The sequence below is a fragment of the Malurus melanocephalus genome, unplaced genomic scaffold (assembly GCF_030028575.1).
Source record: "Malurus melanocephalus ecotype Western Australia unplaced genomic scaffold, MMel_1.1 scaffold_8, whole genome shotgun sequence".
In the NCBI taxonomy this organism is placed as follows: Eukaryota; Metazoa; Chordata; class Aves; order Passeriformes; family Maluridae; genus Malurus; species Malurus melanocephalus.
Genome location: NW_026623240.1, coordinates 4,964,606 through 4,992,297, shown reverse-complemented (window position 1 = coordinate 4,992,297; position 27,692 = coordinate 4,964,606).

Here is a 27,692-nt window from a genome sequence, read left to right as displayed (position 1 = left end):
GAAGGCCTATGCTGGAGCCAACAAACAAACCCAGAATTCCTGTCTCCTTGCCTCTTGKCCAAATTACAAGACTGGCATGAATCATTCTGCTGTGGGGCAATCATCAGACAAGCACAGAAAGCCAGAATCAAATAAAGAACAGTATAAATATATCTGAATTCAACATTTCAGTATACTGAAATATTTTATAACTTTCCTAAAGTACATGCATAAACATCCAAAACCATGTAGTTCATCGGRTTAAAAGCTAAATTTTGCATTATATATTTTTTATAGACTTCAATGAACTACTGAGCTGGTGTGTTCTACACCTGAGTATTCTAACTGGCATTCTTCCATTATGTTATATAGTCCATGCTTTGATTTAAAAAAAAAAAAAAAAAAAAAAAAAGAAACGTTAAAGTATGAAAATTTGGAGTGCTATTCAGAATGGAAGGACACTAAAAATTCTTCAGTCCTCTTAGTGAACCCCTTCACTAAAATTAACTTCATCTCCACTTCGACTCCACTTTATCTCTCATTTCTGCACTACAAATACTTTTTTAGAGAAATGTTTTCATGTTTGGCCCAGAGGAGAAAACAATTCCAATTTTTTTCAATTTTGTCAGAGGCAGGAAGTCAATGCCATTGTTCAMACAAGCTAAAAGAGAAGCACAAGAATAAGTGAATGCACTCAGAGTACACAGCAGATATACAGCTGCAGAGACTGTCCAGACAAAGAGGGGTAATCACACTACCTCAAAACTTAGTGCAGGTTCCTTTTGAAAAAATAATTTCATCTTTTAATATCAAGAGACACTGATGCTGTGCTAACCCTCTGCTAATATTGATCATGAAAGGCATCATATACCTTTAGAAAACCTGAATAGCAAGAAAACAAATGATACATTGGGTGGGTAAGGGGTGAGATGAATCTCACTGTCTGTGTCTAAATTGCTTCTACTCAATTCTGTGAAGTTCCTTTAGTGCTGGTCACCAGCTGCACGGTGAGCTGGGTGTGTAATGAGGAATCCTTGTGCCCCACACCCTTGTACACTTGCATTTCCTTTGGAAGGAGATTTGGGCTCACTGGAATGGACAATCAGAGCACCAGGACAGCAGTGAYTCCTCCAGAGCTCACATGTTTCAAGGTGTGAAAGCAGCCAAAGAAATCATTCTCTGCTTAGCACAGCAATGGATTCTGTTCCTAAACACAAGTGCTATGCATAATGTACATCGAATCAGAACAATTGCAATATCACAATCCTATTGAAATAGATTATCTCCAGTGGAAAAGCAATGAACTAAATTTAGCCCTTTAATACTCTGGTATATAAATCCTAAAGAGGGAAAAATGACCCACTAAAAAGGTGATTTTACAGGATGTGTTGTGCCCTCAGTATTTTTTTAGGAACCTTTGAAATTAATTCAATGGATAATTACTTGTATCTAGTGCAATAGTACACATACAACRTATATATGAAATATAAATTGTTAGCCTGTAGTTTAGATGGTGGACTAATAATGCACARATTCACTTTAAAAACCCTGCCCCTTTCCCAGGCAAAACCAATCACCATGTGTATATGCCAATAAAAGAAAAAAACCACACCGTACCCTGGACTTCTTTCTCTCTCCTCAACTGCTTTATGTCCTTGGGAGTTTTGGGGGGTTTTTGTTTTTTTGTTTTTTTTTTTTTTTTTCTCCTCAACTGCTTTATGTCCTTGGGAGTTTTGGGGGGTTTTTGTTTTTTTGTTTTTTTTTTCTTGTTGTTTTTTATTTTGTAATTATCAGAGACCAAATTTTGCAATTACGCTCTCCACCTTTTTTCTTCCTCAGTACAAACATAGTGTGCACACACAAACCTGAACCCAGGATGAAGCCTTTTTAAAAATTTGCCTTCTGGTGTTTAAACAGAGAGATACTGAAGCTTCACTTTGTCATGAAATACAAGAAAACACTAAACTACTAAAACTACTAAAACACTCCAGACATTAGGAACTAGATACTCACTATTTTCTTTTCCTCAATGGTTCCAATTACCTCATTAATATTTTCTTTTCATGCTACAGAGAATATACTTTGGAACATCTGTTTGTTGAGCTGGGTATCACTGAATCACAATTGGCTACTAATAGCTGCAACAAAGAAAATTATGGGAAGATTGTTTCTGAAGCACAAATGTTTGCAGTTGCTGTTTTCCAGCAGCGAATATGCTTTTGGAAAAAAGAAATAAACATTAAGAAGGGAAGCGCTGTGGTCTCCCCGCTGTCAGTATCACATATTCCATGAATGGGAGCATCATTTTGTAACTGTGTAGCTAAACAACTGCTTAAGTGATCGATAAAGACCATTATCTTAAATCATAGCATGAATTCCCAATATCATACATAAAATCAATAAAACATACAAAGAAAAGGACTGAAATTTTCCACTAAAACATAGCCTGCTGCTTTGGAAAATAATATTTAGTAGGTTGGGTTTTTTTGTTTTACTAATTATGAGCTCAGTGGCAGTTTATTCTGCAGTAAATCTGCTGGTGTGAGATTAAACCTGTTATTGAACAGAGTTTTGAATCTACTGCAAGGCACTCATCACTGCTGGAGAGTGAACATTGCTGTTATCTCATTTAAAAGTTGGCCAGCAAAGCAGCCCATTTGTTTAAAATGCAATTAAGCTGGTGTCTTGAAGAGAAATTAGCAAGGAGTACTTCATTCTGGAGGCATAAGAGGTCTGTCCATAGACACATTAATCCTGCGATTTGGGACATCACTACAATGTGGGGCTGTGTTCCAAAAGGATGTGCAGTACACACAAACACAAAAAAGGAAAGCTGTTCATTTCAGTGGGTCAGCTCTTTTTCAGGAGCTCCTAAGATGATCTTCACTAATTCATGTGAATTTTGAATACGCTTGCTACATGCAAAAGAATATTATTTTCTATTGCTGCTGAAAGGAAATAATTCAGCGTTTAGCAGTTCAGCACTAGATTAGGTTAAAGAGAGAGCTGAAGCCTATTCTTTAGAAACCTACAGTAGGATTATTTCAATCACAGCAAATATTCCACTGTTACTTGATTTCTAAGATGCTGATCAATATAATATGTTAAAAACTAATTATCATCTCAGGTAGCAAAAAAAGCCAGAAATAAAAAAAAAATCTGCAGCTCTTCAGAAAGCAAACTGGGGCATACAGGCTCAGTATACTCTTTTGAAATAACCAATATTTTAGAAGTCTGCAAAGTGAAATAGTGAAGGACACATTCTTGTGTGGCATAACTTGGCCAAAGTCAAATGTCAAGTTCAGTCTGTACAGACGTCAGCAGTGTTATAGCAAAGCAGCTTTTTTTCCCTACTGATCTCTGTAACATGAGAGCACAGCCCCACTTTAAAGAACAAGAAAACAAAGGCAGGTGCATTTTCAAATGCTCTGTGTCTAAATGTACACACAATTCTTGCACAGAAACAAAAGAGAAGTATCCACCTCTGGGTTCATGCTACAGGGTTGGTCTCGACTTACTTTGACGTTCCATGACTTTGTAGGAAATATGTAATAATTCAGCTAAAAGATGAGTTAGAAAAAAATTTGGATGCCATTTTTTTCACCTTGTCAATCATGGTAAAGCAAAAAGCATTTTTGCCCAGAATATCTTCAGAGATATCTTAAGATGTGTTCTTTGTTTTACTGGAAACATCAAGGCCATTCCAAATCCAAGACTGTAGACTAAGAACAGTATTTTTACCACTCTGCTCTTCTCCCAACTCAAACAGAGTTTGAAGAGAAGGGGTTCTGTATGCTGTGAGCTTTGTGTCAGCTCCTTATGACACTTGCATCCTCCTTAGACAAAGAAAAGGAACTCTGCTGTCCTGGGTCTGCATTTGTTTTTTTGTTCTCTGCATTGCTCCACAGGGTTGGTGAGAGATAAGGACCTGAGCATGGCTCAATGTTTATTTTTAGATTGCTTTGTTTTCACAGTCTCCTACCAAAACTTCATCCAGTATTTTCAGTAAGGTAACAGCAGTGGGATGCGGCTAGCAGAATCCAGGTAACATTTGCTGCTGCTGCTGCTGGGGACAGAAATTATTTTTTAAATTGCCAGTTCGGAATAAACTCAGTGATCTATCATTAGTTTCTGATACCCCTCTGCGATCTGGTTTTGGGCAAAATTGATGAAGACACTGGATCAGGATCAGGTTTTTTTTTGATCATTCACTCCCTCATGGTCACAGAGCTCAAATATGGGCACAGCAACATCTGAAGCTCAGCAGACCCTCATAACATGTGCAAACTGTCCTGAGCAGTGCTTTTCAAGTGCTGGTTGGCAAATACCCAACACCAACAAWGCAGCAGTGTGCTACTGGGATTTAAGCAATCTTTCCACAAAATCAGATGTCTGAAAGAATTGAATATCAAAACACAGACTGTAGCTGGCTGTGATTTTATCCTGCTGCTTCTGTACTCAATGAGACTGAGGAACAAACCCTGAGAGAGGAGCACCAACCCAATTGGAAAGAACTCCACTGTACTTTTACTTACTTCTGACCATCATTACGAACTTACACTGGACTCAAAGCTGACTGAATTTTTAAAACTCCAGATTTTCTTGTATTTAGAAGAGCTCCTGTTGGGATACTTCAAAGATTTCAAAAGGTAAGAGAGACTGTGGAGAAGGCTATACCCAWTCGGTGCAGCCTGCATGGATGCCACTTAGAACAAGGCAGATCTGTGGTTTTAAACACCAGACTTAAATTCTACTTACAAGCAAAAATTAGTCTGTAGTGGCAGAGAGAAAAGATGTGGAATCAAAGCCTCGCCTCTGAAAACAACTGTTTTTCTTCTGCCAAGGGCGATTTCAGCCCCAGCTGCATTTAGTTCAAAGACAAAACAGTCCACAGCTGGGGCTCAAATCGAAAATGATACTTTCAAATGACACTGGAGGCTTTAGGTCCCTTAGGTTTTTATTCATTTAAATGACTAAATAAACAGTAACAAAACAGAAAAGAGAAAATGTTTTACTATTTTTCCTTCTGCTCTTTCCTTGGACATACTGATTCAGCTAGTCTGAAATAGCAAACAAGTACCAGCAGCATCTATATAGGCTGGAATCTTCATTAGTTAATCAGATCATTCCCAATTTTGTATTCTGTAATACAATGCTTCTACTGATTTCTTTAACCTTTCATTTTGGACACAATTAATGTAATCACAGTTCCTACAATCTGGAGATGATTTCTTGCTAGCAAACTGCTACATACAGTGATGTGCTTTCTATTTCTGGCTTGATTCTCAAACAGCCAACAGAAATGGGAGTTTGAAGTTAATTTCTTTTTAATTATCTTTTCTTTCTTTCTAATTATCCTTTGATCACAGATAAGAGGAACAAATTACAAGAGTTTTTTCATTATCCACAAAAGCTGATGATGTCTGCATGTCTAGTGTAACATATTGGTGATGCTTATTGTTTCTGCAAGATGCCTTAACAACATTTTGGAAGGAAAGTATCTATGCTACACTAGTACAAGATACCTTTTAAAAAAGCACATGACTACCAAGATCATGAAGCAAATTATATCCATKAAATGACTGCTTGATTTTTTGATCAGATACAAGTCAGAAAGAAAATTACCTTCYATCAACACTGATTTCCTTGCTGTCCCATACAAACAGGCTTAATGTGAAAGACAAAGTTAAATATTCTAAARTTGCTCTGCAGAAAGCAGATATTCTTATCTAAATCCCCAGCTCCAAGTTTATGACAGAGTAAGTCACCACCTCACTAGAGTAGCACATCTCTACGGTATTTTTCTAGCTTTCGTCCAGCCTCTCCAACATGCCAAGCAATTTGGCATCCACGTCTGCCTTCGGGAGACTATTTCACAATCTAATAGATCTCATTGTCAGGAAATTTTTCTGCACTGCCAAGTCGCTCCCAAGAGTGCCACTTTTATTTAAGGGAGGGGAACTGATTCTGGCAATAGTGTAGTTGCTCCTCCGGTATTTTGAGTTAGTGGGTGCAAGTAGCCAAACACCATCTGGTACCCAGCTGGTACAGTATATTTAGAGGCACCTAAAATCTTTCCAACCCTCCCTGGCTCATCTTGGCTTTTGGAATCAGCTTCTTAATCATTTTTAATCATTGTATTGTTTTGCTATCTGGAAAATTCCTTTATATGTATACAATTATTGGAAGGAAGAATTTAATTATAGTTCAGAGACTATTATTATGAACAAAGCAGTGAGACAGGTTTTTTTCCCTCCACTTCAGTTTAATTATCTTTAACAAGTTTTAATTGTGTATCTTTTTTCAGTTTACAGCATACAAAGTGTCTCATGAGATGAACAAATCTATGAAAGTGGGGCAAGGTTAGTGGCCACATTTGTATATAAACATGAGCAGCAGTAGATCTTTTATGATATTTGCAATAAAAACATGAAAAGGGGACTCTATATGGCAGCTTTAGCAGATAAATACTTTTAAGTATTCAGAAGGCACATTTCAAAGACATGCTTTTGAACCTGATTGCATGCAGTAAATTATTTTTTCTTTAATTAGACTTAAGGAAAAGGTAGACAGGTTAGAGGGATATCTTTTAAACGTACAAGCTGGTCAATAACCGGCCTATTATAGGCCCAAAGACAGTCCTTCCCAGAGCACAGCCCTTATTTAATATTTTTCTCAAGACTCACTACAGTAAAAAATGTGTTTAGTCTGTGGCACACTCCTGCAACATAAAAACACGACCAATTTCTCATGACCTGATTCCAAATCCCACTGAAGTCAATGGAAGTCTTTGCAGYGACATTAGACCCCAATGCATAGCTAAATATTTTACAGTATCATAATAAAAATTGCAGTAGGAGACAGGGTAGAGCAGGGATCTGATGCAAATCTTCAGTAAACTCATTGGAGCGATATATCATGTAAAAGTAAATGTGTGCTCTGTGCTCTTGCTATTTAAGTCACYGTGAGTTTTGCCTCAGAATTAAGAAAAGGATGTGGGGCATCCTCAGTTGGCTTTAGCAATGCAGAAAGAAAGATAAAATCTTTCCTAACAAAAATCATGTTTCAGAGAACACAGGAAAGCAAATACGGTCTCTATCACCCTCAAGATGCAAAATCAATATGCAAAATTAAGACCAGTCACTATTGAGAAAAAAAGACATTATTTCCCCATATGAAATCATATAACATGAAAAATGGAGGCACAGAAGGAAAACAAGAKCTCATCTTTCACAGAACACACATCTTCACTGAAAGTAAGTTCCAGTGACTGGGAGCAAACAAATACAATTCTCCGCCAACTGCCTCTGTAAAGAATATTCAAGGCAAATATTTTCATCCCAGCTGTCGAACTAGCACTCAATAATTAAAAACCTGATTAAAAGAGAAATAGCAATTTTTTATCACTTTTCAACATTAAAAACTGAAGTCCTTTTTCTGCCCTGGTCAAATAATAATCCTTAACAYGCAAGCTTTTCCCTTTGGAAGAACTTCCAATAACCATATTCTCCCATAAYCATATACTTCTATGTTGTCTGCTATAGTAGAAGAAAGTTAAAGGATTTGATAGACTTGTTAGACGCAAACAATATTTCTGAGAGAGTTATGGGAATTACCCTCTGATAGGCCTTCAGGTATTTTATCTACAGCAGAAGAGAGTTATTCCAAATGACAGTACACATTGCCCTGGCTGCCTACAGCATCCGCTTCTCTAATGGTTGCTTTCCTGACCCATTTCCATTAAGCACAGAGCCTAGCTGAGGATTTATTCACTTTCTCCTCTCTGTTCATTTTGCAGCCTCAAATCTGTCACTCAACAGAAATGTTTACTGTGTCACCCACTGTGGTCAAAAACAAAAGATAAGGGAGGCCAACATTTGAAATTATAGGCAGCCCTTCGGTCTATAACACTTTATTAGACTTTCTATTGAATGCTCCACATCAAAGAAACTATTATTTGAAAGCAAGAATTTCTGATACATCAAAYATTTCGACCATACCAAATGTCTCAGTCAGTCAATCAAATCAATCAATCTAATTAATAAATAAAGTTTCTTGTGTCTGTTACAAAACTGACAGGAGAAAAGGAGTGGGAAGGAAAACAGCATTTGGGGACTGGATTTACATATTTCTAACTMATTTTTTCAGCTGGTACCAATAGTTTTGGTTTTACAAGAATAAAGCCAAATACAAAAATTAAAAATGTCTTGATGCTTTTTATAAGTTTCCAAAGAATATAGGCCAAAACTGTTCTGACTGGGAGGAGAACTTAAAACGGAACAATAAAGCAAATGAACTCCTACGGAAATAAGTTGRGTATTAGTTGAGTAAGACATTTTCTGTTTATACATCATAAAGATTATTTGGGTTTGTAGCAAAAAGGGTTGTTCTACAGAAAGAGACCATAATGAATATGATTCATCATTTAATGAATGCCTAATCCTTAGCCTTTAATACTCCATACCATCCTCTACACACAGACAGATGTTATTTATAATGCYAAGCAGGGACAGTGAATATCTGCTTACAGGAAAGCAGTTCATCGAGCCTTCAAAGAGACAGTCAAACAGCACAGCACCATAGCTGTCCTGCTTCTTGAGAAACTCTTGCTTTATGTTGAAACCGCTGACAATATTTAACCTGGAGTTCCAGATGACATTTAGGCACAGAAGTTGAACTTTCTAATTGGTACTTATCTCATCTTTGGAAGTGTTTGAGAAGCTAATTCTGGAATTTCCTTTGCTATTTAGACACTAAATATGTACACATTAAATAACTAATTTTACTGCCCGACATCTTCTTTTCAGTAATGAAGAAAGGGATATTATATTTATCTGAGATGTTAGCACAATCAAAAATAAGGTCTCATTTAGTCATCTATAAGTCAGGTGGTTGAATATTTCAGTTTCTYACTTTCAGAGAGCCCAGCAGGGAAACTACACATTTACATCAAAAATTGTTCTCAAGATTCACTTATCTCTCATTTTCTCCTTCATTGTCTGTGCATGAGATTTAGCATGAGAACAATAGAAGGATATTAACTCGAGTTTCCATTTTGTCAGCATCATGGCAGCAGTCACTTAGAATGGTCTGAGTCTGGAAATCAGCACCRTCTGCATTGATCCATAGGAAGGAGTGCACACTCAGCATGGCTGGTGTTAACAGCTGAAGTCCACTTGTGTCTGTGAATCTCACAGAATTCTAGGAACACTTGTAATTTCATATTTGCAATTCAAATTTCATATAGCAATTCACTCTGATATGAAACTTACACWTTTTCTAAAGATGCTCTGAATTGTCTCTCCATAATGGCATTCCAGACACAACCAGCAATCCATACATAATGCTGCTTTCTGAGCCTGACAGACATTACTCATCCTCGCTTAATCAGGAAGACCCACACATTCAATAAATATTCTGAACAAGAATGTTTTCCAAAGCAACCAATGCTTTTTTGCTTCAATCTGAAACAGAGCTATATTGAAAGATGTATGTGAACCTAACGTGTGAAAACAGACAGCTTGCTTACTCACCAAATTCTCTAATACATGTTTGTATATGAATTACACGTACATGACACAACACTATCATGTCTTACACTTGTTTTCATGCACAACATCTAGTAATAACTGGATATGTTAGAATCTAATAAAAACCAGATGCATAAACTTCAGAAACTTAATGCACATCACCTGAAATTCTGTCCATACTTGAAAATTAAGAGCTACTCAGCATTAGCAGCTTTTATTGATCCATTAGATCTGAGTCAGATGATGTGGAGAATTTCCATTTGCACTCACAAATCCTGGCCCAGAAAAAATGTATTCAGGGTGTACTCATTTCATACTCWGTATATAACTGATGAGTTTCTATTMAATCATTCTTTCACTCTAGCAAAGTTGTTTTTTTCTTTTCTTAGAATGTATACAGTAAGGATTGAGTCCACAAAAATCATTTAAGCATTATAACCCTAAACATTGTTGGTAACTTGACAGCTAGGTATAAAGACAGACTGAGAATCCAAAAAATATCACAGACAACCTAAAGGAGTGTTACAAACCCCACAAAGACACTGAAATAATATGACAGCAAATATGAAAAAGTGACTATGGCTCTTCTCAAGGAATTAAACCATTAACTGCAGATCATCAAGTGATGACTCAATTCATCATTTGCAGTAATAAATATGTGAGTAGCACACAGGTTGCAACTAGTTTCTCCCACAAATATGGAGGAGGAAAGGGAACAAAAGAAAAGAAACAAAACAACTCTAATGTCCCTCTTCTTATACTCGGAAACATAATGTTTCAAACAATTTCTGTTAGATCTAGAATAAAATCCCCTTCACACCACACTTGAAGTACTTGAATTCAGGACTGCARCTTCACAACGAGCTAAACAGCTCAATACTAAGGACTTCCAGGTAAGTTGTTGCTAATGAAAGTCCTTGTCCAGCTGGAATAAAGCAGAACCCTGGAGATCTGCATGTCACAGATGAAGTGACTGTAGCTCACAAAGGATACAGGAGAGGAAGGAAGACAGAAAGCCAATCTTCTGGGAATTTCGTGTTCTACAAGCTTTAAGTTAATCAAGCCCAGGGGCAGAACAAGCAAAAGAATGCATCCTCTCTCAGCAATACCTGGGAGCAAGGGAAAGCCAGCTGGCACCCTCAGGACACAGCGAGTTAGGGCCACCAGCAGAAACAAGCACTACATTTAGCTGCAGCTTTAGGCTGGAAGTGGCAGTGACACAATCAATTTAAGCAAAACTGAGATGGGTGAATATCTTTTAACTTAACCCCTAAAAACAAAGAGAGTAGTAGTATTTTTTTTTTTCATGAAGTGGTTTGTGTACTGGGTGTCTGTGTCCAGACGTGCACAGCCCAACTCTCACTGGAACCGCTGGTCCCGCCAGCTCCACAGCACACCCAGACAGGGGCTGAGGCAGCAGCTCCAGGGAAATGTGTCTGAGAAAGGACAAAAACTGCACAGAGAGTGGGGACAAAGTGTGACAAAGCCCTGCCAGCTCCCAGCCCCACGATGGGGAAGGATGGAACCCCAGGCACCGCAGCACAGAGCACCCTGCAGTCCGTGAACGCCATGCAGCAGTGCAGGTTTTCATCTGCAGCCCTGGTCACACCAGCATGATCCATGAGCTCTGCCATCTGATTTTGTCTCCATGCTGAGTGGAGACGGAGTGAGAGTGGCTGGGTGTTTGGCAGTCACCTCAGTTTGTAAGGAAGATCTGACTTTTGCTGCATTTCTCCATGGGAGTACCTGCATTAGTTATGACTAATATTTTTTATAGCTATATAATAATATAAAAGTGAACATTCTGACTGCTGGGGATGCTTTTACCTGTATATCCAGACTATAACCTTTAATTTTACTTATTCAAACTGTCACACATCTCTGTATGTATTTTTGTCATTGCATTTTTATAAGATGATTATTATAGCATTCTTTAATGATACTGGCAAGTCTCTATCTCAATGGCAGATTGCAGTCCAGTCCTCTTAGTTTTACTTTTATTTTTCTTTTTTTTTTTAATACAAAACCTAATTAAAATGGCAGTATTCCAATGACTTCGCTACCAGGAACAGAAAAACGACATCTGTACAGGATAAAGATATTGGGGTTGGGACTTTGGATATGTTTCCTTTTTTTTTTCTTTTTCCCCTAGATATTCAAAGAAAATATTCTGTTGTACTTGCCCAACCTAGAGGTTTCTAGATTTTGRTTATAGATGCTCTGTCCCTCACAAGAGGCCTGAGCTCACTTTTGTTAAAGCAAATCTTGCCTCCAAGAGAACATGAGAAGAGAATCTGCCACAAAGCAGTGGTGGCATTTAGCATGAAGGCACAATCAGAAGATAATAAACAGAAGCATTCACATTTAAGCTAATTCAACTTTCTTCTCAGGCAATTTTTAAAGAACTATGAATAATACAGAAGAGAAAATGAAAACTAAAATCATGCTTTGCTATGCAGTTGGCTCACAAATATCTCACACTTCAGAGTTCATTTCTGATTCAGAAGCATTAGGGRTGAGCAAAGCCAACTGCAGGTTCAAGCCAACATAATGGGTTCATGAAATCCTTGAGCTCCATAAGACTGACAGTCTATGTACACCACATTGTTTTTCTCAATTCTAAAATTTATCACAATTTTAGACTCCTGGACCTTTGTATAGTGTCCGTGTTTTAGGGTCTCTTCACTTGTACATCAGAAAAAAATCATTTTAGGTAGAAAAATGCGAATAGTTACTGGAGGAAAGCTCCTATTTGGCAATACCTCATTCTAAGAGCTTTTACTCAMAAGGCAGGATCAGAGCTTGTTTTCTCTCCAGGTTACAACTTTCATCTGTCACCAAGCACAAGATGAACAGTTAGCAAAACTTGAGAATGGTACTAAACACAGTGCTGGGGAAAGAACCTTTCTGCACCACACACACCAGTGCCCTGAACTAGTTAAATGCCAAAAGAATATGCAACTAATTCCATTTATTTAGCATAGCTATATTTCTTTTCTTTTGGGTGACGTATCCCATCTGGAGCCTGTCCCATAAGAATGAGAAATCTTGTCATTCTTTCTTTCAATTGTTGAAAGCTGAGCTAATAATCTTAAWATATCAATAGACTAAAATAGCTTTACCTGGTATTTAACGTTACCTGATGGCTTTGAAAGCCTATTTTAATTAAGAAGCAGCTGATGCTTTGAACATTTCAGGTCAAGTCAGTTTCCTGAAAGTGGGWTAAATACTGAACAGTAGTAATGGAAAGTACAAATGCCAATGTCAGTAAATCCTCAGCTGTAGCACCAAGACAAAAGCAAGCACCTACAAAATGTAACAGGAGGAAAAAAGGCTTAGGGATCCTGGATCCCAGTGGGCCTGCCTCCAAAGCAAGGGAAATTAGGCAGAATACAGAAACCCATATGCATGTAGAAACAGAAATGACTCACTGAAATCAGTGGCAAAACTCTTGGGAGTCGCTAACCAGATCTTATACTTAGAGAACCGAAGYAAAAGAAGTTAAATTTTAAAAGATTGAATCAGAATAGGAGAACCCAACTGGAGGTAGAATTGCTACTCTTTCTTTGCTTTGTACTATTTTTAACACCATATTATTGCAGAAAATAAAAATATCAAAAAGTCAGCAAATTTGACACAAATAATTACTTTTTTCAGTGAACATAAAAAGTAAGTTTCACAATTTCATAGCAAGAAATTGTCATTTCAAGAAAAACAYAGGTTACTATGTGGATTAAAGCATTATTATTTCACAGCATAGTTTCACTCCTTCTTTGCCAGCCATCAATAGAGAACTGAAAATCTTATTGATTCATTCTGCATGTATCCATTCATTTAATATTCTTTTGCTCTAACTTTTAGTCAGTAGCAGKAAAGTCTCTTCTCTCCCTAGCAAACAAGGCAACATTTTCATCCTCAAAACCCCAGAGAACCTAAATAATTTTTTTATAAATTTGAGAAGTAGAGAGAAATTCTCTCAGGACTGATTCTTTCTCCTGTTTTCGCACCTGCATTATCCTCCTGGATTATCCTGCTGTCAGCTGCTTCTGCACAGAAAACACTGATATATGCACACCACTGACTGAAGTATTTTGCTTTTTCAAGGCGTGCTCACCCACTTCACAGTTGATGCTGCACCATCAGCAGTATTTTAGCACAGATATCAAAAAGCATTTCATTATTTAGGCTTCTGCAGCAAGGGCACCCTGAATACTGTGGCTGGAGAGGTGTAGGATAGGAAAAAATAGGAATATATATCTGAATAGTGTAGAGGGAGCAGTGACAAAGGTTCCTAGTGTTGTTTGCAGAGAGGTCTGCAGCTGAATGAATAATGCCAGTGCTCAGAGGCCTCTTGTGGCACCACATTCCTTTKAACATGAGCAAGGAACCCTTGGCACCTGTAAACTTTGTTTATCTGGTCAAGCTGGTGGAATATTTCATGTTAGAATTGTTRAGGATTGCAGTGAAACTGTTCCTTTAACATGTACTTGAAAGTCTATTTCAGAACACAGAAAAGAGTTTTCTGTAAGTAGTGTATTATTTGAAAATAACAAGAAGACAGCCGATGTTTGCAGAGGTCAAAGATATTAGTGAAAATATCTAAAATTTTAGCCAAAAGACTAGGTGTTGCAGCAAGGGGAAAGTGTAGAAAAAGGAATAACATGCTAAAAAAAGAGTCCTGTGGGGCACAAATAGAAGATCTGACATTTTCTGACAGTTYAGATAAATCCATTGTAATGAGAAAAGAAAGATTCTGTATGAAATCAATTCTGTTTGCAATACTTATCCTTGGATGTTCTGAARGACCATTTCACATCTCAGAGATGACATCCTTTTCTTTAGGGCCTAATCCAAAAACCATTTAAGTTAGTGGGCTGAAAAAGACTCAGCTCAACTCAGAATGATAGCATCTGCCATAMGATTTGTTTCACATCTTTACAGCTTCAAAAGCATCACAGACATATCTCCAGGAAGTGAAGAGGGAGGAGGCACACATCCAACTGCCCCCAAATCTTTGTTTAGCTTTCCCACTGTTTGAAACCTTTCCCATTTTCTTTTTCTTTTTTTTTTTTTTTTTTTTTTTTTTTTTTTTTTTNTTTTTTTTTTTTTTTTTTTTTTGTGGTAAAAAATGATCCATCCCATCACAGGACTCCATGAAAAAGGAAGAACACATATTGTTTTTGCAATGTGCAGTCTGCATTAGTATAGTTACATTATAATTCTTTTTAAGTTAATTAAAACATTTGATCTGAAATGTGTAAATAAAATAGAAGATACAATGGAAGCACATATAAACATGTCACATTAAAGGGTTTCCTTGAAAACGAATAGACTGAAAAAAAGGAATCATGATGCATATGGAAAAAGATAAAAAGAGCAGAAAGTAAAAACTAAAATACTCAAGCCAAGACTCTTACACAAACAAATATACTGTGATGGAAGAGAATGTGAAATTCTACATTTAGAGCTTTCTAAACCATTTTACTTTGTATATTTAAGCAATGAGGAAACAAGAGGCTTCCTCCACAGAACAATCTGGATGGCAATTTGCTCCACTGAGAGGTAGAAAGAAATAAGGATATAAATACTGCCATAGTGACAGTTTTACACACAGTTCTGTTACCAGATTGAAGTCCAACAAATTAGAGGTGCATTTGTGAAAGAATTTATAAAAAGATCCCTGGAAGATTAACAAAGAATCCAGATACTATTAGCAGCAAAKGTAGGAAGAGAAATTGTGCCTGGTTTTGAGACTTAAATTTAAGTAAAATTCAAAAAAAACCTCTCTCCCTAACTCAATGTCAAAACACAGCACTGAAGCTGGTGCTGATTAAACTGTGGAATCCTTTGCCAAYGCAGTATGTCACATGTCCCATAGCTTAGCATAACAGAAACTTGAAAAAACTCTCAGGGAACTGCTGTAGGAAATGGGCTGGAGGACAGCCAAAATGACCAACAAATCTTTACTACTGCTGATCCAAGTAAGGAAGGAAGGGAAAGATAAAGAAGAAYAAACAGGGCTCTCCCTTCCTTCTCTCCCCTGAATGGGCAGCAGCATCCGCAACGCTGCGATCASCACAGCTCTCCTCATCCCACCCTGTCACTGCTCTACGTGCGTGCTCCACCGACCTCCAAGACAACAGAAAACTTCTCATTTACCTCAGCTGAGTGGAAATCAGGCCCAAGGGAAAAAGCTGAAATCTCATCCCCTATACCTTACWGATTAGGCATACCTTTGTTCACTTCAAATACAGCAGTTTCTTCAGAACAGTTTTACTTTTAAACAGCTRATGGCATGGGAGAGGGAGAGGAACACATGGTGGGGATTGGGATTTTTACATAATCCTGTGTTCCTTGATTAGTTGTTAGAATTCTTTATATTCTCCATAAGGAGAGAAGTGGCATGAGCACAACTTTCTTTAGAGATAACTATAGGAAGCAAGTCTGTCTACTACTTTGTATGATAGCTTGATGATTAAAGTTCTTTTTCAGCAAATTGGAAACCAAGTTCAATTCTTTCTTCTGCTTTAGCATATTCAGGATCACACCTTCTATTTCTCAAGCCACATACATTATGACTGCTAGATATAGGCTGCTAGATAACAAAGCATCAGAAACATCTCCTGATAAAGCTGCATCACTGTGCTGGGAGAAAAAACAGGTTATTGGGGTTGTAGATAAAGAATAGAAAGAGGAAGATTTTAAATTCAAACAGCTTAAGAGGAGTGGCTATATTCAAGTGATGAAAAAAATCCTAATCTCCCATCATTATATGGGATTACTTGTTTATTTGAATCAACAATCATTTAACCACTGAGATAATAAAAGCGAGTTTAGAGAGACACCTGTCTTATTTCGTACTATTTTAAACATGTTTGTTTTCTACCTGAACTAAGTCACTTGCCAGTTTTCCAGCATCTGTGGTATTCAGCTTTTGTTGTAATGATTCTGAAGTGAAGCATTCGATGAAGAAAAGGGCAGAATGTTTAATATTTAAGGCTATTCCTGGAATGCATTTTGTTAGTAGACAGTGAAGATACACATTCAAGCAAGAAAAACTTTAAAAAATCAGYTTTCATTCCTATCTTTACCTCTACACTCAGTGAAATGCATACACCTTACTAGAAATAAATATGCATACTCCATTTCCCTTTCTGTTTTCTCTGCCTCTARTATAAATGATGAACACAACTAGCAAAATCAGTGAAATCAGTTTGTTCAAGAGTAGTTTTAAGGCAAAATCCATGTTTTGGACAGTTTGTTGCATACCCCTCTCTATTACTTGCCTGGTTGGCAAAATTTCTCAAGTAAACTCCCAAAGACTATACTAGTGTRAGACACTTCAACTTTTTTTTTCTTCCTTATTTCTTCCTTATTCCATGTCAAATACAAGTTTGACTTTTTTTGGCTTGAACTGGTTTACACTTCATGTGTGTTCATTGTTCTATAAGTGTRTGAATGTTTCTTAATAACTAATAGTTTTAAACTAGCTAAAATGCCCAAACATGCACAGAATYTACTCATGAAAAGTTGATGTCAATTTTTTCATATTTCCTGCAATCTGTACATATTTTGTCTAATTATATTTGGAAGTACATCTGCTTGGACACCTGCAGAATTACTGCAAGCTGTCATTTTCATTCTTGAAACATTATTTAAATTTTAAATTTGGCATCTGTCAAAAACAAACAAAAAATACTATTGGAAATTATAACACAGCAGCTAAAATTTACCAAATTTTACTGAATCACACAGAATAACAGACAATGCTTTCAAACTGGATCTTTATGTCAGCACTATGGAGCAGAAGAAAAATCACCGTGAAGTGGTATTTCTAGTAAGATATATTTTATTCTGATTAAGTCCCTACAAAACTGATTGGATGAGATAATATGAAAGCACTGACAATATGCTTTTTCCACTCAAAGTGCTGTTGAAAACTTTCACATTGGTCCCAGTAATATGAGTCTCAGTAACAGGCCCTGTTTGACAGACTAGGACACAGAAAGCTGTCAACCTAAGAGCAGTCTGAAGATGATTGTTAAGGGGATTTGGTATTTCGTGTATTTTGCCTAATAGGGGAGCCTGTGCTCAGCATTTCCTGAAGCTAAAGAAGACAGATGAAATCTCTGGGCACTTCATTGCTGCTGTCTCTCAAAGATTTCCTGTCAAAATGGGCCTATAAGGGAAGAAAGGTTTTCAATAACATTTTTTTTTTTTTTACCTGGCAGGATTTCCAGTCTTGCTATGAAAGAGTTTGAAGGCGCTGTCTTTGTGAAAACACTGCTGCCAAACTACCATATCTAGTTGTGTTTAAAAATAAAAAAGCAATATGACTCACATTACCATAGTGTATACTACAAACCCGGGTTTGATTGACRTTCTATCCATATTTTATACAGTGCTTTTTTTCTTCCGTCAAATGGAGCAAGTGACCTTGATGTTACTGTGCTTTGCAACTTAAACAGGGAAAGCATATTTGTTGTCAACTTCTTTAGGGATACAATTTTCAACAGAGTACATAGGGAAAAGGAACACAACTCCTATTATTAATAATAGGAGTTATTCATGTAACTTCTTGTTCATCTCATTGAGACTTCACCCTTTTATGACAGCCTTCTTAGAAGGTTGACATGTAAATTTTAGCTGCCCAGAATTAAAAGGAACAATGAAAATGATAATTCTTTTTGGCATTAATTCTAAATAAAGAATGTTTTACATGTCTGAAAATACTAGAATTCCCTAAGGAATTTAATCTTAGGCACCATAGTGCTGCACCCAAGTGAATCTGCTGCATTAAAAAACAGCTACACATACATAGCAACTACAACCATAAAACCCAAGTTTTCCCCTCATCATTAAAAATGAGCAAACAAAAATCTCAGTCCCAAATCTACCTCCAATTCTGGAGATTGTTTGGAGAAAAAGAAGACAATGTCCAAAACCATCAAATCAGACAGAACCTGCAGCTTAAGTATAAGGAATATTGCTATTTTAAATATTAAAATAGCAGTCTATTTAAAGCAAGTCATGTAGCAGGGTTGAGACAGGGAGCTTGGCTATTCCTCTGTTGAACAGCCTTACCTCTTTTGGGTTTGTGTTCATGGTGCTTTTCTTGCAAGGAAGAGGCTACTTAACCTGCTCTCMTGTGAGCTTTCCTCCTAGAAGTGGAGCAGGAAATTCGGGCTTTGTAGGTCTGAGGTGTTAAATTAACTTGATTTATTACAGACTCAACAGAGGATTTTACTTTGTGGCCTGAGAACCCCCTGCTGTCTGAGAAAACTCAAGTGATGCACATTAACTCTGTCTAAACAGACTGTGGAGGATAATTTAATTTGCTGCAGAATGATTTGCTCCAACAGGGGTCTTGAACAAGGAAAAGGAGATGGGAAGCTTGCTGTCTGTTCTTGGTAAAAACAACTTTTCTGACTGGGAAATGGGTAAAAATTTTCTGTATTTTTTTAAAAAGAGGAAGCACTTGTCAAATGGGAATGATGGATACTTTTCCCAGGAACTGGGATTGGCAGATATCACAGAGAAAAAAAGGATGGAGAGGATGCAGCACTAAAAGCAAGAGCCAAAACCAAGAAAATGCAGTGAAACCGTAAAGAACAATATTTTGAAGGAAGGCTTTTAGGGTGAGATGGGTGTATCTGCATCAGACAGCCAGAGATACAGAGGGGAATGACTTTGAAAGACTGGAGAGGACTCAGGATCTGCAGCAACAAAGTCATCAACAAACTGAGCATGAAACTTCAGCAGAGGCAGGTGCTCACTGCCTAGCACAGGCAGACAATGGTCCTGCAAAGTTCATCCTGCTACACACAAAGGGMTGGGAACAGCAGAGTGGAGAAGAGCTGCACATCTCTGAGTCCAAAAAGGAAATCAACATGCCATCACTAATCAGGAGATGCAGTATTTTAGATGGAGGAAGTCAGAGGTGTACTTGAAGGTATTTATCTTTCCTGGACACAGCAAAGAAAGCAGATGCTTTTCGGCAGCCTCAGTCCAACACTTAGCACTCATGCAGATCCCTCAGAATAATTTATCCACAGCTCAGTTATTGCTCTGCCTTGGCAGGAAATCTGGGATTCATTTTTCTCAAAGTAAGACTGTTTTGGAGCCTACTGCATGAAGTATTTTAAAATGCACTCTCCAAGCATATAAGACTGTTTTGGAGCCTACTGCATGAAGTATTTAAAATGCACTCTCCAAGAATATATGTGAGAATACAACCTTTTTACCTAATTACTATGTAATATTCCAATAGCCCATTACATTTTGGTTGACAGTAGGTCCAGATCTGAGCTGGATAGGTACCCATAGCTGCAGGAAGCCATGGAGCCATACAGGGAATGCAGYAGTGCAGTAGGAGCTGTTAGCTCTCCTCTCCATTCCTGCAAAAATCCACATTTTGACAGGTATCTGTATATTCAGGGGCAAGGAATTCAGTTACAAGGTTTTTTTCTTGCAGTAACCTTTCATCAAGTGAACCTCCTGCAACTTATCTACACATGATCCCAGCCTCATGAGAAAAAAAAAAAAAAAAAGGTAGTTCACCACACTGGAAAGACAGAGAAAAGAAAAATGTCTCTGGCAGTATGGTTCAGTCTTTAGCAGTCCTTTGGCTTTGAAACTTCAGATAAAGATGTAAAATCAAGCGTTTCCTTAACAGGCTGCCAGAATTCCATACAATGACACCCTTGAAAGTAGAGAATTGATGCCCTGGACCCAGACAGGCTTCTCTCACTGTGGTTTGGCATAGGCATGAAGCTAAAACTCATTCAGGCCAGAAGAGATTAATTCCACTTATGATAACTTTGTCCAGATCTGAGTGGGAAGATGCAGAACAGCGTTTGATGAGCTACAGAAGTGGCTCTGAGACCATGTCAYAAGGCATCTTTTGTTTGGTTGGGATTTTTTAATTTGCACAACATGATTCAAAGTAAAGCAGAATATTCAAGAAGAGAAAAAGATAATTCCCCCATCCCTCTTCTCCCCAGTCCAACTTAGGACCTTTAAAAATTAATGGAAAAAACATGTCCTTAAACCCACTATTAAGTCTTGKACATAGGATCTCTCTCATACAGGCCCTAAAAGAAGGTTGGTATAATAAACAAAATCCATACCCAAGGTAACTTGACTTTYAAGCCCCAGTTTAAAAAAAACAGAACAAACAAAGGTAAATTAAAAACACCACTGTGCCTCACACCAATTTTTTAYACAGAATTTTATATGGAAGCACAGGGTCTACTGCTACTCACTTTTAAAACACCATTAGATTATTTGCCAAATCCAGGTGATGCACTATAATCTATTTCTAAAAACTTCTCCAGGAAAGACACACACAAGCCTTTTGAGGATTCCCTGCCCCCATTTATCATAAGTAGAAACTTGTGAATCACAACAATAAATTCCACCATCCCACAAAATGACATTATCCTATACTACTATCACAATTTAATACTTTTCTCATTACCGGGATCCTTCTTTCAGCAGCTATTCCTAACTTGCTTTATTTCAGTGCAATMTAGTTTCACATCTAACTCTCCCTTTTCCACATCATCTTGCAATATAGAGCAGCTGACTAGAACCAATCTTACAATTAAAAATTTCCATGCCAGCACCTGCTGAGATCTGCAATACTTGCTAGAGCAGGGAATGGAGAAACAGGGGAAACACAAGATGGGCTGTTACAAGCAACCTATGTTTTGTATCATCTGGAGCTGTAAGAAATTATTATTTTCAAGCATGTACACTGCTAAAAATGTTCATGTGGAGAGTCATTAAATTTGTGTCCATTTAGACACTCCATTAAGTTTTCAGAGCACTCTTTAGGTTTAATATTTTTCCTACCTATAAATTATAAGTAAAACAGAAACTTCATGGAATGTGACTTTCTGAATTCCAAGAGTACAAGATCCATGACTGTAAATTATCCAGGGCCACAYATCACTTCAGATACATGAACACTGGACAGGAGCTGATCTCACCATGACGATGTAGAAGCATTTTTGTCACCCTCTGATGTGACTCATATAGAGAGGAAGAGGCCAGGTAGGATCAGGTAAGTARCACTTCTATCCAGCATTTAGGAATTGCATCAACATCTTACCATATACAGACTTTAAAAAGGACTCTGGTATTTTAAGTTTAGAAAGCCCACATTTCAAGCAACTTTCTCTCCAAATGCAAGGAAATATGCAAAAGAATAAGACTCAAAATCACAAGGGAACAGTAATGTTCAAATATGCAGAAATCTGTTCTGCATGCAATGATTGCAAACTCAGTCCRTTTTCTAGAGAACAATATGCCAAACTAAGCAAACATAATGCTTTGCCTTCTTTGTTTCTGTAGACTCTTARGCACTTTGATGGTCTTCCTATATCGTTTTTATATAATTTCCAAGTACCATTCTTGTTCTGGCTTTGTTTTCCTTTCTTCTTTATTTTTGTGCTAACATCTCTGAGAATCCATTTGTTGAATTTGTGCTGCTGAAAACACTGAGGCTGCTTTTAGAATTAAAGTTAAACTCCAAACAAATAAGGCAGAATGTGGTGTTTGCAACTTTTTTAGCAGAAGCTAAAAAAGTTCTAAAAATTTAAAAATGAAAAAACCAACCAAGTACTTCCTCTTAAACAGCAAAAGTCGAACTTCAGCAGATAGATGTGTCCAAATACTTAACACACTCATTTTTTCACCCATCTTCTGTCTCCATCACATTTATTTTCTCCCATTTGAATTTAGCCTTGACTGCTCAGTAAGGCCCAGGCAGTCAAACACTATTAACTGTCCTTCTAGAAAGATATATATAAGCTGTTTTCAGCTTTTACATAAATATGTTTCTATAAATAGTAAATATCAGGGTCTAGAATAAAAAACTACATAAATATTTGTTAGTCTTCACCACTAAGTCAAACAGGTATTCTTACTAAGTCCTTCTGGAATCATYTCCTCATACTCACAACTCAGTGTGGTCAGTAAACACAAAAAAGGTCAGTTTTGGGGAACAATCCCAGGGCTCACTCTTTAGCCTCTAAAACACCTACCCAATGTAATATTGTCAAAGCACTGCACTCAGTTGATTAAAAGCATGTTTGCTGTGGTGTAAACATCACAGCATCACCAAAGTGTCAACATCGTCAAACATTAATTTTGGAATTATTTTAACACTGCGTGACTACACAACAGTTCATCAGGGTATTTGAACTAAAATATCCTTGCTAATTTGTGCATATATACTACAAATTAATGAAGTAATACACTGCAGCATCTGCTGCCCTTTTTTACACCAGAAGCATAAACCACACATCATTTCCCCTATGAAGGTACGCCATTGTGCAATTAGATCTGAATCCCAACATTCATCTTTTTGAAAATCTGAAATATCTAAGTCTGTTACAGAAACTAACAAAATGGTTTCACTAAGCTTCTCAAGACATTAATGAATCACACACTCCACACTGTWCAATTAAAACTATGACCCCTGTCCTATCACAACAGGCCCTCCCATCTTCCTCCTAGGCTCCCTTCAAATACTGAACGGCCACCGAAAGGTCTCCCTGGAGCCTTCTCTTCTYCAGGCTGAATAACCCTATCTCTCAGCCTCAYAGGAGARGTGCTGCATCCTTTTAATCATCTTTGTGGCTCTCCTCAGGACCTGGTGCAAGCGCTCCCTGTCCCTCCTCTCCTGAKGAACCCAGACCTGAAAGCCACATCTGCTGTCAGTGGTGATTTAGATGTGGATCAGAAWATACAGGCAGAGTAAAGGAGTGCTCCTCTGTTTACAAGAAATTCCTGTCCCCAGTAAGCTGTCAGGCTTTTTCCTATTTTCCCATATCTGATGCATATCAATAYCTGATGTAGCTATATAGATACTGAGTTACAAATATCTGTATGAATAGCAGATATTAAAAGAAATTAGAAAAAAAGAACAATTAGGACATCTGTTCTGGGAAAGAGTGAAACATGAGCTCATCTTTCCATAGGCACCAGAGATTAAATGGGACAGAAGGGACATTCCACATGCCCTAATTTCTGGCAAATCTTCGGTTTGAGTTGTGCCCTGCAAGTCTTCACAGAATCCCATCACTAGACACACAGCACACCAGGTTTCATTAGTTTCACTGCTTGCAAACTACGTGTTTATTTTAATAAAACATGAACAACTKAAAACAGAAGCTTGCCTACCAGGTGGGGTTGGGTTTTTTTTTTTTGTTTGTTTATTTGTTTGGTTTACTTGAAGAGCTTTAGATAAAGCCACAATATTAAGCAGTARTTTTGTCTGTGTTTTAAATCACAYTATCAGCAGTGAAATTGCAGATGAGAGGTAGCTAAAATGACTGCTGATGCACAATGAGCTGAGCCTGCCATCCCTACYCAAGCCTGGCGCTGGCTGCTGCCACCCTAATCAAATTCTTCAGGTTATTCTGGATTCTTGCATTCAATACTGCAAAAGTGAGTTTTCTGGTTAATGCTATAAAGCAACACTGAATAAATACAAATAGTTTAATCTTTCTCTGCAGTCATATCCTCCCACACTGGTAAGTGTAATTAGGAAAATGCTACAYTGCATGTCTTGAATAGTGAATGTAGCTGATTGTTAATCATTTTATTTACATAGGGTTTATATGAAAAATATTTAAATTCATGAATGCTGCAACTTTTCTTTGTCATAACATTAATACCTGAACAGCATCTGAATATATAATGTGTATTTGTAGCTTATTGATTCTTCTGCAATGTCCTTGTAAAAAAACTGACAGTGAACTTCTGGATGTAGAGAGCATTTAGGACTAAAAAAGGAATACTTTTTGGATAAAAGTGACATATGCATGGAGGGAGRTATACAAAAGGTATACATTCCAAGCTGACACAAAAAAGCAACCACATGCTTTACATTACAAGGGTAAATGGTAATATATTAATAGAAAATTTAGGGAAGTGCCTTTTATAAAATCCCTTTTTTGCCCAAGTAATTGTGAATAATCTTTCATCTGTGTTTAACATCCATGAAATAATGATTTCCAMAAAACCACAGTGATAAAAAGGTTTATATGAAGCATGCAATTTCATTTTGCCAACAATAACCGTCTTGTATTTGTTTTACAGAGAATAGACAAAACAAAATGTATCACATATTTTGAGAACATAAAAACTCAAACCACTCTTTTAACAAATAACTCTTCAGAAATTTGACTAGGAAGCAGTGTATGCTCACTGGAAATACCTCTGATGGGATYTGTAAAATTATAGAAAGAATGCATAGAGTATTATTAAAACATGTTTTAAAACCTGAGCTGGGCGAACAAGCACTATTATTCCATTAAAAAGTTTTATAAATCAGAGCATTATTTCCAAAAAGCCCTCATCTTATTTTCCGAGTGCTCAGYCTAAGCTTCTATGGACTGAATTTTAAGAAAGTACTTTACACTTTTAAAGATCTAGTTTCACTTAGAACTCAAAAACTAGAGCCTCACAACATTAAATACAAGTATTTTCCTAAATAAAACTCAGAAAAAAAGTCAGATACAAAAATAACATTTATTTCCTTTTTCTCACTTCTTTAACTTTTGTTCTCTTTCTATATTGTCCAACCACGAGGGAACTTTGTTTTTAAAAATATGAAATCATTACATACATTCTGCTATTACACATCTTTACATTTAGATCATGCAAATACAAACCAATGCCTATTYGATTTGTGCATTCAAATTTGAATATGTACTATAAGCATTCTTATATATAAACTTATCTAGTCAAATACACACATAAATGAAAGCAACAGTGTCCATCAACAGTCTGAAGTGTTTCATTCAGGTATCCTGCAAATTCATGAACAAAAGCTTGAAATAAACTTAGCCTCCCTGTAGGCATAACTATTTGCAGTTTTCTGCAGCTCTTAATCTGTATTTAGCCCATATTCCAAAAGGGATTTTTCATYAATCTGTGATGTATTTTATACACATTTACTTGCTAAACWCATTAAATGCAGCATTTCATGACCAAGGTGCCCATGAAGATTTATTTCTTGATAAGAACTAGAATAGTGGKAATGCTTGGGGAGTGATTAGATWATTAGCAAAGTATTTAAAACTCACAAGTGCAGTGAGTAAACTGACCCCTTGAATGGTTTAAAAGCTAATTTTTCAATACTTTCAGTACTCACACMGTGAGATCATTAGAATTAAAATAGAAGATTTGAAACCATTTCAACACATAGACACATGTTGTGCCATAATATATCTTGGAAAGAACACCTGACAATCCAGTGTCTCAAGCAAAATCAATTACTTTTTAGTTCAAGATTCTCAGTCACTGAAACAGGATATTAYCTTGTGTCCTGAACAATATCTTGTTCCAGTTTCTAAGGAAACCAGCAGCAAAAACTAAGTTTACAGTTCTGCATCCTCCAGAAATTGACTACAATGTTATTCTCTTGAGTATTATTACCAAGTGTTATTTGCATTTAAATTTCTATAACCCTTAAGCAACTGGATTATTTGTTTATATGAACAGTTCCCATCTACCAGGTACCTCGATGTTATTCTTCACCTTTCTGTATGGGTTAAGAACCTATTGGCATTTAATGACTGAAAAAAGCTAGATTTCAAATCAGGAACACCACTTGCAAACTTTTATTTCAGAAATTCCTTTTTTCCACCCTCAGTGAGATGCCTGTGTGAGACTCAGTATGTGCTCATTAATGGATGTCACTCATTTGGCTTCACACATGGGAAGAACAGGCAGAGTCGTGCTGTTCTGTGCTACAAATAGCCAGAGTCTAGAGGAACACTGTATTTGTTTTGCACAGAAGGTTTTGGGAACTGGCCTAGGGGAACTGGGTTACATGTTCCTCGGGGAAGTCAAGGAAAACTCCAGATTTTTCTTGACAGACAATTGCTGCTTTTTCAGAAAAGCCCAACAAATATTCTGATGAGTTACTGATGCTTTTCTAGTTGAAAACTCTCCAGACAAACTACTTTGCTGACCAGAAATGACAAGGCCCTGACATCAAGTTTCTGTCTTTACAATATACAGAACTGTTATAAAATCTGTTCACAGAGGATGCCACAAAAAAGATTTAGGGGTTGTATTTTCCCACCAAAATCAACATCAATATGTCATTTAGTGGAAAATCACCTTTCTTTATATTGCATTCTAAGACTATGAAGTTTTAATTCTGTCATTACTTTTTTCACAAGAAAAAATCTTCTATGAACTTCTAAAAGCTCTATATTTTTTCTGCATTTAGTAATAGAACTTAGTGAACAGAATAAAAAAGGCTTTTTCTAAGCAAATCACTTTTATGACTAAGCAATCACACTTTATCCAAAGAAACAGATTATGAATATAAGAAGCATTACATTTACAGTCAGTTACACTTGAGTCARATGAGCAATAAATAACAATAATAAAAAAGATGTTGAGACCACTCAAAATATTTAAAAGAACATTTGAAATATTTAAATGAACATTTAAAAAAAAATTAAAGTAATGTTTCAAGGTGATAAATGCACATTTCTCATTGCTTGGATGCAAAACATCTCTAGTTAATTACAAAATGCCTACTCTGATGCATTTATTTGATGTTACATCTTCTTTTTAGTGTAAATAATTATCATAGGATTATTTTCAAGATGGAATACCATTCGATGACTGTTGAGTTCATTGGGCACTGCTGTTGATTTTGTACACTTACTTAACAATAAAGTAAATCCCTATTATAGCCTCACCCCAAGTAGCACTGAGTAACTCTTAAGACGCAATGAGACCTTAACTCAGCCAGCCAGTTAAAGAGAACTTGTGGCTTTGCATCCCATAAGATCAGTTTTCAGCTARAASTGRARKGYCACGTATTTTACKAAATMATTCTTTGGCTTTAATGAGCATCTCTCAGCTCAAGTCGAAGGCTGTGTATTGAGGACGATGTTTGGCTACTCTGCACTCAGAAAGAAGAGCAAATGCTGCTTTATTTGCCTGCCAAGAGAGAAGCCAAGGCAGGAGCAAGGGCACACCTTGACAATATTGCACCTGTTGGGCTCAGATTGCCAAGGCTGCCCCAGCACTGAGCCCCAGCACTGCCTCTGCAACCCTTCAGCCACCCACAGGCTGCAGACACAGAGAGCTCTGACACCACTTGWGATAAGATTGCTTGAAAGGAAAAGGAACTACAAGGAGAGG